The sequence below is a fragment of the Periplaneta americana genome, chromosome 9 (assembly GCF_040183065.1).
Source record: "Periplaneta americana isolate PAMFEO1 chromosome 9, P.americana_PAMFEO1_priV1, whole genome shotgun sequence".
NCBI classification, from domain to species: domain Eukaryota; kingdom Metazoa; phylum Arthropoda; class Insecta; order Blattodea; family Blattidae; genus Periplaneta; species Periplaneta americana.
This window is the reverse complement of record NC_091125.1, coordinates 12,343,966-12,364,764: the sequence shown is the minus strand read 5'-3', so window position 1 is coordinate 12,364,764 and position 20,799 is coordinate 12,343,966.

Genomic DNA, 20,799 nt, shown 5'->3' with positions numbered 1-20,799 from the left:
GACTATTACGTAATGACTTCACTCGGGCTAATTCTACAATGCATAAATCACAATTCCCGCAGTCTACATTACATGTTCCCTTCTTACGGCCCTCGTTTTCCCATGGATTAATCTCAATTACGGTATTCTTACAAATTCTAATATTCTCTACAAAGAATAATTCCTCCTGCAGCTCTCTTTCCCCTTTCGATCTCTCATCTCCTTCGGTCAATAAGCCCCCTCTGCTAAACGGTACGTGTCCCATGTTTCCCTCTTGAGTGATCACGCCTAAATTATTTCCTCCGAAATCTAATAATGCCTGCCATTCGTAAAAACTCTCTACACCAATTATAACGTCCATGGTTAATTTATGAACAACTAGGAAAATTGCCTGTAGTCTTAGGTCACCACATTCGATCTCGAAAAGCACCTGGAATCTAACCTTCTCCCGCTTCTTCCCTAACGCGCCTGCGCAGTACAGTAAGCAAATCGGAAGTACCTGCAACTTTACTCCTGAATATTTAATTTTCTGAAAAAATTCCATGCTGCACACATTGTTGGTTGACCCGGAATCTAACAGTACACAACAATCGATACCAAAAATTTTCACCTCTATACAGGGTAATGTGTATATGCCCTTATTCTCCGTTTCCCGGTATGTGATTTCACTCGGTCTTTTTATATTTATCTCGTTTGCGGACCCTTCAGACAGTGTTCTATGACACTCGGCTACAGAAATCTCCGAGTCCTGAAGACTTCTGTATTCTAGTTTTCCGAGGCGGACCCACCTCCACGCTCATCTCTCATTTCATTTCTCCTTACTGAGGGATCTCTACCCGGACTTACCGGCCTGTCATACTCATTGCTGCACATGGCTGGCATTCTATTGTTTCCCTGTTGCGCTGCCACCAACAATGCATTTCTGCGGTCTCTTTCTTGTTCTTGCCTCCTCCAGTCTCTCCTATTATTCCAGCCCCTACCAAAATTAGGCTGCCAGAATCCTTGCCTGTATCTCCTATTTCTTAACAAATGGGGTGAGTTGCTGTCCCTAGGGTGCATATATGCATCTCTATCCGTGTACCATCTTATATGATTAATTCTGCGTACTGGTCCGCCCCCATTAGTCCTCATCCTGTTCATATTATTTCCGCTACCTCGGTCAACACCAAGATTACTGCGGTTGTACATATTCCTAACAGGTTGACTATCCCTCCTATTTCTGTTTGGGCTGACAATGCCACTTTGACCACGACTATTATTATTATTATTATTATTATTATTATTATTATTGTTATTATTATTATTATGCCCATAGCCTTGTTGTCTCTCAGCTACCCAATTATTATTTACATTGATGTTCCCTCTAGGGGGCGAGAGGGCGCCATGTGCCCCTCTCTCCGCCTTCGAGTGGCTGGAATAACCCTGCGTTCTCCTTTCTACACAATTTGTTGCGCCACAATTTTCGCCTCCGTTGTGTGTCATGTCTGAGCTATCTAGCGCGGTCAGGAGGTCAATTGTTTGCCCAAAATCTCTGGGTCCCGCGATGATTAAATTATACCTGATATTTTCCGGGTAATGGGATATGATAGTTTGTATTAATTCGGAATCTAGTATTGGTGAATTTAGACTCTTTCCCTTTTTGACAAGCTCCAAAAATTAATCAGTCATCGATATGCCTTCCTTAGCATCAAACCTGCTGTCATTGATTTCTTTTCTAATTTTCTGCTGTTGCCTCTGCCCCCAATACCGGTCAGAGAACTTTGTTTTGAATTCTTCGTAGCTAACCTGTGCGTCTAACGCTACGAGAACCCAATTAATTGGCCGTCCTCTCAGACTTTTTCTCACGACGGTCATTTTCAGTTCCTACGGTACCCCTTTCACGTGAAAATACGTTTCCAATTCGCGGATATAACAGTGAGGGTTTGAGAATTCCACCTCATCAAATACGGGATAACCAATTTCATTAATAATATGCGTCGGGTACTATGGACGACCTAAAGATGACCTCTCGTTTACAATATTTACATTACATGGTTCATGATTTCTGGGGTCTTGGTTCTCCCCGACCACCGGACTACTTATGCTACCACCTCCTACTATATTTCCTAACTCCATACTACCGCTTCCACTAGGCGTTACGCTCACGCTCGGCTCGCTGGTTGAATTATCAACTGTGGCTCCATGGATCCTATCTTGTATCGAATTCCATCTTGATTCTAAACTCTCGAGGCGTTCCCTCTCTTCCTTTCCCTGGTCTCTCACCGATCGCCTAATTGCCTCTATCTCCCGGTCCATTCCTTGTAACTTCTCATCTACCGTTTCCTCTATAGCCGACCTCAGCTTGTCGTTCTCTGCGATTGTGCTGTTTCTCACCTTTTCCTCTAGTTCCTTCATATTCTCCGCCATCTTGTCTACTACGATTCCTAGCTGGTCCTCCATCTCCGCACTATTTTTAACTATCTTCCCCTCCAAGTTTTCTATTTGACTCTCTATTAGCTGGTTCATCTGTTCCCTAATCTCTCTGGAATTTTCTCCTATCCTGCTCTCCATTTCTGATAGTTTGCTATCCATTTGCCTCATCAGTTGTTCAGACTTTTGGCCTAGCCTCTCATCTATTTGCTTTATTTGTTCTCAAATTTGCTTTGCTTGCTCTGTATTCTCACCTAATCTTTCATCCACTTGTTTCAAACTCTGTTTCAATTGCTCTGAATTATCCTGTTTCATTTTGTCGAAATTCTGCTTCATTTGTTCTGAATTATCCTGTTTCATTTTGTCGAAATTCTGCTTCATTTGTTCTGAAATATGTTTCATTAAAATTCCTAGCTGTCCTAGTATCATCCCCTCTTCTCCCTTTTCCTTCTCGCTACCCTGCTGGGTTTCTTCGCTATTTCTTATTATCTCATCGTCCCCCATACCGTTCTCCAATTCTAATCTTCCCTCCATTTCGCTGTATCCTACGTTATCCGTCCCTATATTCTCTTTGCTTACTATTCTCCTCTCACTCTCCGTTCCTTCGGCCTCAATTCTCCTATTCCTTAGTAACATCTGGATATGCCATAACCTATATCCAGATTATACGATAACAATCCCCTCCTAAATATTATACACATATATATATATATATATATATATATATATATACAACCCTACACAGAATTACGCGTCAATAAATATTATTCTCTCTACACAAAAAAAGAAAATCCATACATGTATAACCCTCCAAAATATTACCATCTACATTGTCTTCCTCCTCGATGTAGCGTCGACTCTGCTCGTCCCGCGTGGCCGTGATGATTCTGTCACTCCCGCTGCTGCTACTCTCGTCCCGCTGTCTGGGTGGAGATGCTGCACCACCCGTTGCCGTCTCGTACTGTTGTTAATCTCGTCGCCACGCTCCTATCGTTTATTCTCGTCGCCCCGCGTTGGTACTGTTTATTCTCGTAGCCCCGCGTTGGGCGCCATTTGCGACGGTTGTTCTGTGCCGCACGTTGGTTGCGCCATTTGCGACGGTCAATGCGTGTGTGTTGGTCCACGTAGGCGCCAATCACGATGGTTGCTCTCTCCTTCCTCTGCCGCGTCGCCGACAAAGTCCGGATCGTTTAGCTCAGCTGGGACGCCAATACACGATGCTGTCCCACGGTGGAGATGATCTCTTTTCAGGGACACTGTGGTTTTGTGGGTGAAGGATTTTATTGTGATTTTTGCCGATCACACGAACACAATGAAAAAAAAAACAAGGAGCAAAGTTCCACTAATCTGGTTTATTATGATTATGTCCCTACGTGAGTATGAGCGACGGAATACTGGCTGTTATCTTCTCCGTAATCTCGACAACATTTTTCTTTTATCTAACGCCTGTTTAAATCACCACTACTATTTCCCGAGTAAATCACGAATTCGAAAACACGCAGTCTCCACTTTACCACCACGATCGGCTCAATGACCGGGAATTGTGTGTGAGAGCGTCTTAGTTCGCCACACGTTTAAATACCCGCCGTGGTGACGCGCTCTCAAGACGCTACTTTTGTTTGCTAGCTAAAGACATCGCGCGCGTTCCTCGACAAGGAAAACCCACGCTTCGGGAGCCTACGCTGCACTAGAGTTCAACAGCCTTGCGCGCGCCCTCGGGTTGAGTGCCCACGCACTTAGGCTTAATGTAATTGCCGCCTGCCAGTCTATGAGTACAAATCACCTATTATACACTTCGCCGCTCACAACCGCTTGGGTTCGAACACCTTAAGAAACGGAGAAATATCTGAGATGAAGCTATACCGTATTTGATATAAAAGAAATATCTCTTCCTATCACTAGACCACCCGACTACAGCTTCAAGTTCTACAATAAAGATATGCAGCATAGTAAAATCAATGCACCTGTCGACAGATTATTGCTCCCAGACGTAGTTCTGCAACAAAGTTACACAGCATTGTAAAGTTATGCAGATGTCGACAGGTTATTGCTCCAACACGTGGTTCTATAATGAAATAAAGACCATAGTAAAACTATGCACCTGTCGACAAGTTATTGCTCCCAAACGTGGTTCTACAATAAAGATATGTAACATAGTAAAGCTATGTAATTGTCCACAGGTTATTACTCCCACACGTAGTTCTACAATAAATATATGCAACATAGTAAAAGCTATGCACCGGTCGACAGTTATTGCTGCCAAACGTAGTTCTACAATAAAGATATGCAGCATAGTAAAGCTATGTATCTGTCGACAGGTTATTGCTCCCACACGTAGTGCTAAAGATATGCAGCAAAGTAAAGCTATGCATCTGTCGACATGTTATTGCTCCCAAACGTAGTTCTACAATAAAGATATGCAGCATATTAAAGCTATGTATCTGTCGACAGGTTATTGCTCCCACACGTAGTTCTATAATAAAATATCCAGCATATTAAAAGCTATGCACCTGTCGACAGTTATTCCTCCCACGCGTAGTTCTAAAATAAATATATGCAGCATAATAAAGCTATGCACCTGTTGACAGGTTATTACTCCCACACGTAGTTCTACAATAAAGATATGCAGCATAGTAAAGCTATGCATCTGTCGGCAGGTTATTGCTCCCAAACGTAGTTCTAAAATAAAGATATGCAGCATAGTAAAGCTATGTACCTGTCGACAGGTTATTGCTCCCACACGCAGTTCGACAATAAAATATCCATCATAGTAAATCTATGAACCTGTCGACAGGTTATTGCTCCCACACGTAGTTCTAAAATACCGATATGCAATATAGTAAGGCAATGCACCTGTTTACAGGTTACTGCTCCCATGTGTAGTTCTACAATAAAGATATGCAGCATAGTAAAGCTATGCACCTGTCGACAGGTCATTGCTCCCACACGTAGTACTTCAATAAAGATATACAGCATACTGAACCTATGCACCAGTCGACAGGTTATTGCTCCCACTCGAAGTTCTACAACAAAAATATTCAGAATATAATAGCTATGCACTTGTCGACCGTTATTGCTCCCACACGTAGTTCTACAATAAAGATATGCAGCATAGTAAAGCTATGCACTTGTCTACCGTTATTGCTCCCACACGTAGTTCTACAATAAAGATATGCAGCATAGTAAAGCTATGCATCTCTCGACAGGGTATTGCTCCCACACGTAGTTCTAGAATAAAGATATGCAGCATAGTAAGGCTATGCACCTGTCGACAGGTTACTGCTCCCATACGTAGTTCTGTAATAAAGATATGTAGCATAATGAAGCTATGCATCTGTCGACAGATTATTGCTCCCAAACGTAGTTCTACAATAAAGATATGCAGCATAGTAAAGCTATGTATCCGTCGACAGGTTATTTCTCTCACACGTAGTTCTAAAATAAAATATCCAGCATAGTAAATGCTATGCACCTGTCGACAGTTATTCCTCCCACGCGTAGTTCTACAATAAATATATGCAGCATAGTAAAGCTATGCACCTATTGACAGGTTATTGCTCCCACGCGTAGTTCTACAATAAAGATATGAAGCATAGTAAAGCTATGCATCTGTCGACAGGTTATTGCTCCCAAACGTAATTCTACAATAAAGATGTGCAGCATAGTAAAGCTATGTACCTGTCGACAGGTTATTGCTCCCACACGTAGTTCGACAATAAAATATCCAGCATAGTAAAGCTATGAACCTGTCGACAGGTTATTGCTCCCACACGTAGTTCTAAAATAACGATATGCAACATAGTAAAGCTATGCACCTGTTGACAGGTTATTGCTCCCATACGTAGTTCTGTAATAAATATATGTAGCATAATAAAGCTATGCATCTGTCGACAAGTTATTGCTCCCAAACATAGTTCTACGATAAAGATGTGCAGCATAGTAAAGCTATGCAGCTGTCGACAGGTTATTGCTCCCACACGTAGTTCTACAATAAAGATATATAGCATAGTGAACCTATGCACCAGTCGACGGGTTATTGCTCCCACACGAAGTTCTACAACAAAAATATTCAGAATTTAAAGTTATGCACTTGTCGACCGTTATTGCTCCCACACGTAGTTCTACAATAAAGATATGCAGCATAATAAAGCTATGTACCTGTCGACAGGTTATTGCTCCCACACGTAGTTCTACAATAAAATATCCAGCATAGTAAAAGCTATGCATCTGTCGACAGTTATTGCTCCCACGCGTAGTTCTACAATGAATATATGCAGCATAGTAAAGCTATGCATCTATCGACAGGTTATTGGTCCCAAACGTAGTTCTACAATAAAGATATGCAGCATAGTAAAGCTATGTAATTGTCCACAGGTTATTGCTCCCACACGTAGTTCTACAATAAAATATCCAGCATAGTAAAAGCTATGCACCTGTCGACAATAATTGCTCCCACACGTAGTTCTACAATAAAGATATGCAGCATAGTAAAGCTATGCATCTGTCGACAGGTTATTGCTCCCAAACATAGTTCTACAATAAAGATATGCAGCATAGTAAAGCTATGCACCTGTCGGCAGGTTATTGCTCCCACACGTAGTTCTGCAATAAAGATATGCAACATAGTAAAGCTATGCACCTGTCGGCAGGTTATTGCTCCCATACGTAGTTCTGTAATAAATATATGCAGCATAATAAAGCTATACACCTGCCGACAGGTTATTGCTCCCACACGTAGTACTACAATAAATGTGTGCAGCATACTAAAGCTATGCACCTGTCGTGAGTTTATTGCTCCCACATGTAATTCTACAATAAAGATATGTAGCATGTTAAAGCTATGCACCTGCCGACAGGTTATTGCTCCCACACGTAGTACTACAATAAAGATATGCACCATAATAAAGCTATCCGCCTTTCGGAATTATTTTTATTTGATTGCTAAACATAGTCTTTAAAACTATAATTTTAGCCTATAAATATTAATGAATTGTTAGGTATAAAAAGTTTGATTTATTTCAAGTAATATTTCCAGATAAGTAGCAATTTGCAAACTTTCTGAATAATATGATTGAACTAAGTTCAATTTGCAAGCTGGGGACATGGGTGTGTAAAACGAAATTCATTATAACCATTGCAATGGCGATCGACGGAGAATGACTGACAAATGTAGAGCACAGATGAAATTAAGGTTTTTATGTTTTAGATGTCATGTAATACCTCAGGTAGTGCAGATTTGTATAGTTTAGCTGTACGGAATAACAACCTCATTAGTCCAAAGAAATCTGAAATATAATAACCCAAATACAATACAATATAATGGATCTTGAATCTTTTAACTTGTTCTCCTGTAAAGCAGACGTGACATGAGTTCTTTTCTCGTGTAGGCCTATCTTCAAATGGAATTTTCTTATAGTGTTATCAGAGTGTCTCAGATCAGCGGTTCATAAAAGGTAGGATCTAAATATAGTAAAGAACTCTTAAGATGAATATTAAGAAATAGAGCATACATAGCCTTATCCTTCATCATAAAGCGCTGTACGAAGGAAATCAAACGAAGTCAAATTACAAAATGTCACCGAATGCTGAGAAGAAAGTGAAAATGGTGGTAGTATTCTACTTTTCTGTTACATCATCATGCAGTAAATACCATAGATATATTTCTCGCGCTCCTATAATATTTGTGTCGAGATTGGTGTCATAGTTTGAATTCTCAGATGATGGTGAACACTTCAGAGAATGGAAAGGTGGATCAATATCATTGCGATACTTTAATACGGAAGAAAATAGTATAAGTGTTCTTATTTGAAGCCAAAGAATTTCTTTTCCATCCTAATGGCTTATAATTAGAGAAATACCTAATTACAATGTGAGAGGAAAGGGAACATGATTTACACTCGCATTATAACTCCTATACCACACCCTCTGTACAACGAAACGTTTACTCAATCAATCAACGAATCAAAATTGCCATTATTTCTGTGTGGAATTACGGCTCTCAAAAAACCCCTCCATGTGACTCTATATTTGACGAGGTCCTTAATTTTTTCCCAATTCTTCTACCTCTCACGAAATTATCAATGTAATATCACGAAATTACCAAGGTTATCACGAAATAGCCAACCTTTTAGCTTAAGTTGTAAAAGTGGTTTTTGGCACTTGTTCAAGAACGTGTCCAATCATTTATGTCTCCAGATTTGTACAGCAAATTATCGTCTTTTAGATGAAAAAATCGGAATAAGGATATATTTACACATTTGCATTTTAAATTAATTTTCATGAAATTATCACGAAATAACCAATGTTTACCCTACACATTCATTTTCATCTCAGAGAATTAAAAAACAACGCGAGTGTATTGATTTAGTATGTAGTAATAGTAAGTTAGCTTAGCAATCCATTATTTTATAATTCAAATTTTAATTATGCTCAATTGAATCGTGTTAAAATACATAAAATATATATGCAATAAATGCAATGCAAAAAAATTGGATAATGAGCCAAGCAGATTATGTTGCGCTGTTGTAAAATTTGTTCCTCCTGAGATTCAAGAGCCCCCACAACAAATTAAAAACTTACTTATCAACATACTTTTTATATAATATAATATAATATAATATAATATAATATAATATAATATAATATAATATAATATTCTACTAACAATAAATCTGTAGCCAAATTTTTTCTGGTAATTTTTGCTTTTCCAAAAATAATTGGTGTTAACATAATTATTCATCATGAGACCGAAAATCGCTTTTTTGCAATTTTTCTTGTATGTCTGTCTATTACCTTTTCACGCGATAATGCCTGAACGGTTTTCGATGAAAATTGAAATATAAATTAAGTTCGTTGTAACTTAGATTTTAGGCTATATGGCATTCAAAATACTTTATTTAAAAGTGCCTGAATTAAATAAATCGAAATATCTCGCTTATTATTGCTTTTTGTGAAAAATGTTGCATAACAAAAGTTTCTTTCAAAATCATTTCCGATAAGTTTTGTTCTAAGCAAAATTTTGATAGGACTGATATTTAAGGATGTCCGTGTGGTGACCGGACAAGAATAGTCCCACCATGAGTTCATATGGTTCGTAAACAGAAAACCACAATTTAAGTCAACGGAGTTAGTGTGCACTCGAAGTTGGTTGCTTGACGGTTGTCAGCCCACTTTGAGGTCTGTGGATATAGAGGGAAGAATTGGATCGGTGTCGGTTAGAGTTCCCGGATAGCTCAGTGGTAGAGCGTTGGTACGTTAAACCAAAGGTCCCGGGTTCGATACCCGGCTCCGGAACAATTTTTCCCTCGAAATTATTCAAATCAACTTTACAGGGAGTTATACCTGAAATCTTGATTTGCATAATACACGTCACTGTTCGTTAACAGAAAACCACAATTTAAGTCACACGGAGTTAGTGTGCACTCGAAGTTGGTTGCTTGACGGTTGTCAGCCCACTTTGAGGTCTGTGGATATAGAGGGAAGAATTGGATCGGTGTCGGTTAGAGTTCCCGGGTAGCTCAGTGGTAGAGCGTTGGTACGTTAAACCAAAGGTCCCGGGTTCGATACCCGGCTCCGGAACAATTTTTCCCTCGAAATTATTCAGTTTTATGATTCCTTAGAAAGGATCTATGACAACTGGCCTAAACACGATATTAAAATAGTGATAGGGGACTTCAATGCTCAAGTAGGCCAGGAAGAAGTGTATTGTCCAACTATTGGTTGTCATAGCCTTCATGAACTAACAAATGACAACGGGTCTAGATTAATACAATTTGCGGCATCTCGGTACATGATTGTAGGAACAACACTCTTTGCACACAAGAATATTCACAAAGCAACATGGAGATCACCAGACAATTCAACATTCAACCAGATTGATCACCTTTTACTAGATAAAAGACATAGATCTAATCTTTTGGATGTTAGGACGTACCATGGTGCCAACGTAGACTCCAATCACTTTCTGGTCACTGCACGCCTAAGAGCACGAATATCTAATGCAAAGCAAATAAATGGTAGTAGAAGCTAAAAAATATAATATAATGTAAATGAATGAGCCAGAAGTGGTACAAAAGTACAAATCTAAATTGGAACAGGGATTTAAACAAATCATATCAATACAAGATAATATTGAAGAGCAATGGGAAAAAGGAAAAGCAGTAATACATGCAGCTGCAGAACAGGAATTTGGGGAAATGGAATCCCAGCGCCCTAAGACATGGTTTGACGAGGAGTGTCAAAACGCCACTGAAAATAAAAATATAGCATATAGGAAATTACAACATGGACATGGAACAAGAATTTTACTTGAAGAGTATAGGAATAAAAGGAGAGCAGAAAAGACAATTCATAAGAGGAAAAAGAAAGAATGGATGAATGCTGAATTAGAGAAATTAGAACTTTTACGAGACCAGAAAGATACCAGAAATTTTTACAAAGGCATTAACATGGCTAGGAAACAGTTCAAACCAAGATTAACCTTATGCAGGCATGAGGATGGATCTCTCATTAGTAACAACAATGATATTCTTGAGCGCTGGGTAAGACATTTTGACTGTTTATTAAACAGGGGCAAGTAAGCACAACCACAGTAACAAACCAATCTGCTTTGAATGTAGTAAATGATGAAATAGAACCAATAACAATGGAAGAAATTGAGACAGCATTAAACAAACTTAACAAAAATAAAGCATGTGGATCAGAAAATCTAGCACCTGAATTGTTTAAGAATGGTGGAAGAGGACTAAATCAATATCTGGAGCATATTTTCAACTTAGTATGGAATACTGAAATAATCCCAAAAGACTGGCTCATAGGAATTATATGCCCACTACATAAAAGTGGAGATCAATTAGTGTGTGCAAATTTTAGAGGCATTACTTTATTAAATTCAGTATACAAAACGTTGTCTAATATCTTATACTACAGGCTTCGTCCTTACGTAGAGAACTTATTGGGGGACTATCAAACAGGATTTCGCACCGGAAAATCTACAATTAACCAGATTTTTATTTTACGAAAAATTTTAGAAAAATTGAAGGAATTTTGTATCCCAATTCATCTGCTTTTTATCGATTTTAAGTGTGCCTATGATAGTATTAATAGGGAAAGGTTCTACGTGGCAATGGAAGAATTGAATATCCCAACTAAATTAATTAGAGTGGTTAAATTGTTAATGAGTAACACATATAACCAAGTTAAAATACAGAACCTAACATCGAAACCATTCCAAATACACAATGGAATTCGTCAAGGAGATGCATTAGCATGCCTCCTATTCAATATTGCATTGGAAAGTATCGTCAGGAAGTCTGAAGTGCAAACACGGAGCAACATTTTTTATAAATCCACACAAATATTGGCATTTGCGGATGACATTGTCATTATTGGCAGATCCATGAAATATGTAAAGGAAGTGTTCCTTTCCTTGGAACAGGCTGGAAAAGAAATAGGCCTCACCATCAACGAGAGGAAAACAAAACATATGTTGGCAGATAATGGAAAGATTAGTTGACAAAATAGACAGCCTGCAGATATAAGATTATAATTTTGAGAAAGTTGACAACTTTACATATTTAGGATCAGTGGTCACTAGCGATAATATCATGTCCAAATAAATCTCTAATCGATTAATGAAAGCAAACAGAACATATTTTGGCCTGAAATATCACTTTAATTCGTATGCTCTATCCAGGAAAGTAAAAATTATTCTTTACAAAATATTAGTGAGACCAGTTTTGACATATGCGGCAGAAACGTGGTCAATCTCCAAAAACGATGAAAAAAGATTGGAGGTTTTCGAAAGAAAGTTTCTGCGAAGGATTTATGGCCCAACATTTGAGGAAGATCTCTGGAGGAGGAGATGCAACTATGAATTATATAGACTTCTAGGAGAGCCAAATATAATCAACACAGTTAAAACAAGCAGATTGAGGTGGGCAGGACATGTAATACGCATGGACCCAAGCGAACCTTGCAAAAAAATTGTAATAATAAATCCGGGAGGTCAGAGAAGACGAGGTCGACCGCACTTGCGGTGGATTGATGGAGTGGAAGAAGATGCCAGAAAGTTGGGGTGCAAGAATTGGAAGGCTGCTACACAAGATAGAGACGGGTGGCGACAATTACTAAGGGAGGCCCACCAAGGGCTGTAGCGCCAATGATGATGATGATGATGATATTTAAGAATATACAAGACTTTTAAAATAACAATATTATACATTTTCACTGCCGCCTCAGATTATAGCGTTATTGTTCCTGCAATAACTCCTATGTGCAAAATATAACATTTTTGAGTAGGAAGAAAAATCACATTTATTCATTCCATGGCAATGGTACAAAGGAGATCGTGAATTCTTACATTTTCGAAAGAAAGAAATATAATTACATATCACTATATATGCTGTATCACTATTTAAGTTATTTGAAGGGTTCAGAACCATAGTGGTCCATGCGCCATGTACTGAAGACGTAGAAAACAATGGTTAAAATTAAGTTATTACCATAATTCAATGGAAACATATAGCAAGTAATATAAAGTTTACACATTAAAACTAAATGATATGTCAATCTTCATTAAACTATGGTTGCATGTAATAACAAATAAGAAACATGTTAAAGGAATGTCATTGCACCAAATGAGTGCTCTCTGGACCAAAATGATCGAATTTTAATTCTTTAAATACAATTTAAATTAAGTAACATATTAAACGATTTATCCTTCTATCAAACACGAATGTACCCTGGATCAAACGTCCTATTTTAATTATGTAATTACTCTATATTTATTTCTAATATGTGCAGTGGAGAGCACGGGCACGGCTAGTATAAAATAAAATTAGACGTGCTATAGGCTATAGGCCTATACCAGTAATACAAATAAATACAAAAATGAAATACCATAGTATTCGGTACAGAATTAGACTTACTGTTCAATTGATTGCCCTTTATGGGCTGTAGTGCTACATATGAATGAATGAATGAATGAATGAATGAATGAATGAATGAATGAATGAATGAATGAATGAATGAATGAATGAATGCTATATTTAACAGAAAAATACTGTAATAATAATAATAGTAATAATAATAATAATAATAACAATAATAATAATACTTACTTACTTAGAAATGGCTTTTAAGGAACCCGGAGGTTCATTGCCGCCCTCAATCCTAGGAAATGACTAATCAAAACATACTGCCCTATAATGATTCAGTCTTTAAACAGGAGCAATCTAAAATACCTAGGTAGTACTTTGTTGAATGTTTATAATATACTGACTTCGCGTCTGGCTTCGGACTGTTATTGTCATTGTGAGATTAGTTAGTGGCTGCAAAAAAGTGTGAACAAGAGGAAGCTCCCACTTCCACTGGATTTTAAAGATAAAAGTATGTGAAACTTTTTAGTACAATAAATAATTATACATATACTGAGAACTATGTGTCTGTGATATTAACTACAGTAGTATTCGTTAAGGGAAAAATTAAATTATTATTTTTATTTTAAAACTTTAAACAGATTTAAAAAATACATATCCGGACAGATCGATAATTAACAAGACAAAACTACTGCAACGTCCTGTTTAACACAATTTAATATTATCTTCCCATCTACGTCTCGGCCTACAGACCAATATTATTGGCATACCACAAGGATCCTGAATTCTAGAAAAACAGAAATTTCTGAATGTTTGAAGAACAGTAAGTGGTGTATAAATTTTGAAAAAGTGATAACAAACTTCTAATTAAAACGGAACAGTTTGAATCATGCCCATAAAAATTAATCAGACACCCTATATATTATTAATAACAATGAGACTTAATTAAATATATATACAGTATATACTATATATATATATATATATATATATATATATATATAACAATTAAAAATGTATATCATATTAAAGTATTAGGATTTAAAATAAAGGTGATAATTCAAAATGTTCAAGGAATGTTTGATGATGCCTATAATAATTTTTTCCACAGTTTGGTGTTGAATATTATACTTTTTTAATATGTCCCATGTAAATCTAGATATACTACCTCTATTACCAAATGTAGTCTCATGATTGATCAGTTTGTAAGAGGTACACCGTAACGAATGCTCAAGTCAGTAATACATGGTTTATAAATACTTTTCTTTTCTGAGTCAACTTCCTCTGTCTGGTCAATTGTTTCAAAACGAACTGTAGGATTGAGAATCATATATTTGCTTTTCTTCGGATGAATAGCTATAATATCAGCTTTTTGGGAGGATCTTGTTGAAGAGGTGCATTGTATTTCTTCGTAGACGTGCCATGTTTGATCTCGCAAAGCAGAAGCTAGCATTGATCTTACGTTATGATGGCAAGTGTTTCTGAGTAGTTCTCCTTTACAGCAGAAGCCCAACTCAAAGTCAAGGGTTTCATTCTCACTACAGTCAGTATGACGGCAGCGAATTATGCTGGGACAGCTACCAGGGACTGCTCGAACCGTTTAAATTCGTTTGCTTAACAACAGGAATTTTAATGCGTTCATAATAAATATTAAACAATTAAGGTATTATTTACTACGATAGAAAAATTCAGAATGGTCCTTTAATTTTATTTTTAGAGGAAACCACGACGTTCCAAACAGGATCGAATTACGGATGGTGATTCATACGGTACTTTTCCAGAAGGAAAGGTTTAAAATGAATGATTTATGTGATTATGTGAAGGACAAATTAGAAAACTATGGAACTGTAGTGATAGTCCACTATTGCAAGAAAAATTACGAAAACGGAGATCTGACTTTCAGATATTTCGGAAGAAATGGAAGTAAAATACGATAGGTTTGTGCTAAAATACCGAATATGTTTCAATTCAGAAATAAACTTCCTGGGAGACAAATACGTTCACTTAGTACCACAGAGTCTACTCCTGCTGCATTATCTGTTGGACGACCAAGAAAATAATTTTCGGAAGGCAATTTAAAAACAAGGGGTAGCTTAATACAGTCATTGGTGAAGGAGTGAACAAAAGAAGTGCGTTTTGCAAGTTAGCTCTCATTGAGGAGTACAGGGATGCAGCATCTGTAATAAAAGACAGAAGGGAAACCACTTCGAAAAGGGCTACAAAACATAAAAAAGCGTATTTTTCACCATGTTCGCCTCCAATACCATAATTATATTCTTGAAGTACTGTCATTTTACATTATTATAATATAAACTCACTAAACAACAATACATTAATATATGAAAATCTGTTACATACTGTAGAAGTCAAGTTATTAACTTTGTCTAAATGCACCCCTTGTAGAGGGATAGTTTCTCTTACACAGACGTAATAAGAGTTTATATACGTAACAAGTATGCTACATGTAACTACTGTACAAAGTTGCATGAAAATCTGTTACATAGGAGAAAAGTGTTTAATTTTGTCAAAATTTATCCCCCATAATGGGGTGGTTTCTTTTACACAAATGTAATAAGGGATTCTATACAAAAAAAAATATTTTAGCTATATCCCAGATCTGCAGAACTGTAGCTCATCAGAGTGACTGCTTTACTACCCCTTCTTACCCCACCCATCTTTTCTACCAGTGCGGTCATAGTGTTCTAGGTACGCTCGGCTGGATCAACATTCATTCTCGGTGCGGCAGGTATACAGTACGCTATTAAGAATTACAAATGAACAAATAATAAAATCCTTAGAAACATACCTTTAGAAAGTAAGAGAAAAATGAATAAGGAAAATAAAAATGTTAAAATCCATGTAAAATAAATTTAAAAACGTATATGTGATTATAATGTAAGAAGGTCTACCTATATATATATATATATATATATATATATATATATATATATCGTCCTCTTACTAGTAAAGCCGATTAAGTCCACTTTTTGTGTAAAATAAGTTAAGTACAGTTTCCGACTTGTCTTTCCGTGCTTTGTATTCCACTAAAATGAAATAAGTCCGAAATGTTGCATGCAGGCAACAAACCAATTACTTTATCTGAAGAATTTATTGTGATTTTTTGTGCATTAATAAAGTCTTAATTATTGTTTTTACAAAACTTATATTACTGGTCTTAACTGGTTTTACTAGTAATAAGACGATAAATAAATTGTACGTTGATAAGTGAGTGATAGCTATATGACCAGATGTCAATGCTGTCATTCAACATTGTAACGCACTCCAGCCAAATAAATAAATAAATACGCGTACTGCAGTTTAAAGAGAACTGGAACATGACAAAATCTAAACCCGTAAAGAAATACTGCTTCTAAAGGAAATGAGAATATGATTATTTTGTTGTTGAAGACGAAAGAATTGCTTGTTTACTGTGTCCCATTCAATTTATTTCTACTCGTCATTTCAATATTAAACCACATTTCAACAAAGCCCATATTAAGAATTATGGAATGCACAAACTTTCGGGTAAGTTCATTATTACGAACTGTATATTGATTATTTATTTATATACTGTAAAATTAAGGACGTCACTCTTGTGTTCATTTTGAATTGGAATTAATAGTGACTTTCAAGATTCATTACTTAAATGCTATAAATTTATGTTTCCGTAGGTGATGATAGGAGGAAAGTTTTCGAAAATCTAAAGCAGGTTATGTGCAAAGAAATCTCAAAGAAACTACAGAGAGTAAATCTATCATAATTGTAAACCTTGAAACAAGATAACGCATTATAAATACAATGAATTTATTACAATCCTTTTTTGAAAATTACATGCCACCACTGATGAACCTTTGCAGGGCATAGAATGTAAATAACTCTACGCGGAAGTCGATCATCCCCAATAGACGTGGAGTGAGGCTGACGTCATATTTCCCCTACTTACGGGTTCTGCAGGCCTGTCCTATCCTACATGGATACAAATTCAAAGAACGAGAAAGGTGGTGAGATCTAGGAAAAGGTCAAATGCAGAACCACATGTGCAAAGAATCTTCTGCTAACATCATTCTTGAAGGCACTAATTATTATTATTATTATTATTATTATTATTATTATTATTATTTTATTATTATTATTATTATTATTATTATTATTATTATTATTCACATCGCATTGAACTGATCTGAGGTTCGCGGCCTTAAACCCTTACACCGAAGTTAGTGGTTTTTAAGGCCCGATTGTATAAACCATTTAATCTTAGATCAGAGGTTAAATTGATCCTTGTTTCAGCTGAACTTGGAATTTTGTGTTGTATAAAATCTAATCTGAGATTAATTTGTCTCAAACTAAAGTCAACTTTGACTGAAGAATTTTCTCCGATTAAGTTAGATGATCCAAGTTAAGTTATTTCTTTTCTGTTTGAAATATACGAGTGACAGATTGTGCAAATAAAATATCCATTATTATTAATATTAATAGATATGTTAGGTACGTACACAAATATATATATATATTTCAATTTCTTGCCTTAATACACAAACATTCTTATATTTTATAAGGCTCTATCGTGTTCAGCAGTATCAAATAACATAACCTATAATTATATTATGTTTATAACAACCATTAATTATTAATGGATATGATAGGTACATTCATAAATGTTCAATTAACTGTATTGCTAAACGAAAATTGTCGTTTTGTAAAGCTTTATTATGTTTAGCAGTATGAAACACCATAACATGATAACAACTTGGAGAACAGTCAACCTTCTTGTTATTGTCCGCCATTATTTACATTGCAAAAAAAAAACAGTGTGTCCAACAGAGTGTAATACGGAAAGTCGCCAAAAAGTAGTTGTAAAGTCGCTAGATTTCTCATTATCAACAAAGAAATATTAAATTTTGTCACTATGGGGTGCTAAAAAGGTCACTAAATCCCTATTTAAGCAATATAAAAGTTAAAAGAAACTGTTGTTGAAAAAGAGTTAAAATAGCTAGATTGGCAACACTGAACAAACCTGTATAACATGGTCCGCGCATCACGTATTTCACCTGTTTATGCGATGTTGCCAAATCCTTTTCACGTGAACTTAGATTGCATTTGAACCAAGGTAATTTGATCGCAGAAAAGTTTTATACAATAGAAGAAGTGTCTGAACTCAGGTTTACTTTTCGATCTTCGATCAAAGTTGATCTTTAGTCAGGGAGTTTTATACAATTGGCCCTAAAGGTTTCACGTAAAATTTGCCGGCTTTTCTCACCCACGTTGATTTTCTATGCTGATATCCTCTACAATTGGAAGTGTCGTTAAATAAAATACTTATAATATTGCTGCTGCTGCTACTACTACTATAACTGATATTACTATTACTACTACTGTACTACCATTACTACTACACATCACATTCATGTAGCTTTTAAAAGAGTTTTTGACTGCAAGCTCAGAATAAATTATGTTCTATATGGCTGTAATAAATTGTCGTGAAAATATCCGTCATCTTCGTTCATCTTCGGCAAGCAACTTGTAACTCACACTATAGTGCTAGGTGCTGACGTCACTGATAATAGAGATTTGTCTATTATAAGAAAAGAAGCAAGCTGTGGTATGTGGTCATTAATCTACGACAGTCAGGAGAGGGTCTTGTAGGGTTTGGCGCAAATGTTAAATTGCCTACAAGGACTTCAAGATTTACGAGGTAGGTTTCATTTCGGATAACCGTAGTCAAAACTCCCCGAGACCAGGTGAATTTCATCGTGGAGCTTCTTCCGCTTGTCCTACCATAATTGCACTGTTAATTTGCAGACTCAGGAAGCGAATTACTGCATCTTATTACATGGAATAAAAGGCGAACATAACCGTAGAAAATCCTGATACAGTGCAATATGTGAGTTTTCGTGTACACAAGAAGACACATAAGGCATTGATTTTTAAATCTAAACGATAAACATAAAAATCCTTTTATAACATTTTGCTTCGTGTAAAAATACCAACTTGATTACAGTCTCATTAATTGTTGGAGTTCAAAATATTGCTAAATAGAGGTATGAATCTGTGGTTAATAAATTAAATATCTTAGAAACAATAACATGAAAATTTTCAGATCACATTTCTAAGTGATGGAATTCAGCTGGTTAAAAAGAAAACAGTAATTCAAAACCAGATAATTACTTAATTTCCCCCTTTGGGACAGGAGTTAAAAAGTGAAAATAAATTAAATAAATTCTGCTACAGTTATGGGATAGTTATCATCGATCTAGTTATTATCGCTTAAGTCATCCTGCTAAAGGAGGTGGATTTTAGTCGAAAAATATCCAAAGATATAGGATTAAAATGTAAAGTCGTTGATCCGTGCAGTACACAATTTTTCTCAATATGAAAGAGCCTTTCGTTCATGAATAAAGACTAACAAAGGAACAGTTCAATCTATGACATTCAATCATATCCAGTCCCGCCATTATTTCGTATTCAACAGTTATCATGTTATCACCACAAGAGTGGAGGTTACCAGTAAAAAATAAAGAAGCTGTACCTGAGATACGTCCTCAACGTTGAGTACATCTTGTCACACGGGTGCTTGCAAATGAAACAACGCTATTTATAAAAGATTAATTTAATAATAATCCATGGAGCAAACAGCCTATAAAGGGCACAGGCCGATCAGCCAGCTGCTGACGTTACGTGCCCATGCCTAAACAGAGTTGAACGATCATCCAACCAGAGTAGGGGTATCGTGCGGACAACGCGATGATCCTCCCAGCCGTTATAGATGGTTTTCGAAATCGTATTTCGTTACCTAACTTCCCAAATTCATCACGATGATGAATTGGCACCGGTCTCATACATTGGCCAAAGTTTCATGAGCAAATATCATCCCCATAAGTACAGAAATCATCACGCATTCCGTAATGCAAGTCCTAGGCATGATGCCTTAGACCACGACGCTACGGTATGAAGCAAAATTTTCGTTTATTTTTACAGATCGTCAACAGTGGTCTATGATAGGAGAATTATGTTACAAATGGCATACACTTAACAACACTTGTTGCGACTGTTTTCAAAATCGGAATTGTTGTCATTCATTTAATAATAAATCAGTCTGCTTTAGTAATCAATCCGCCTACGGGACAATCCTTGTGAAATCGGACATAAAAAAATCTTCCTCGAAATGAATTATATGTATAGAGGGGTAGGAGATACTTTATTGTGTGAAGTCTGTTCTCGTTTAAGTCTATTAGTTTTCTTGTTTTAATAGTTAAATTTATCGTAATTCCGTACAAAATTCGCAAGTTTCAAAGGGTATAAACTTGAAACAATATATGATAAACATTCCAACAAAAGTTCATATTGTACCCATAAGAGCATGATTTTTATAACTATGCATACACCATATTTTATATAACTTTTAACAGGGCGTAAGTAGACATATCGATACCTGATAACTTCCCCGCGGAAAACAATAAAAATAAAAATATCAACTGATTCCTCTTCCTCTCTCTCTCTCTCTCTCACTCACTCTCTCTCTCTCTCTCTCTCTCTC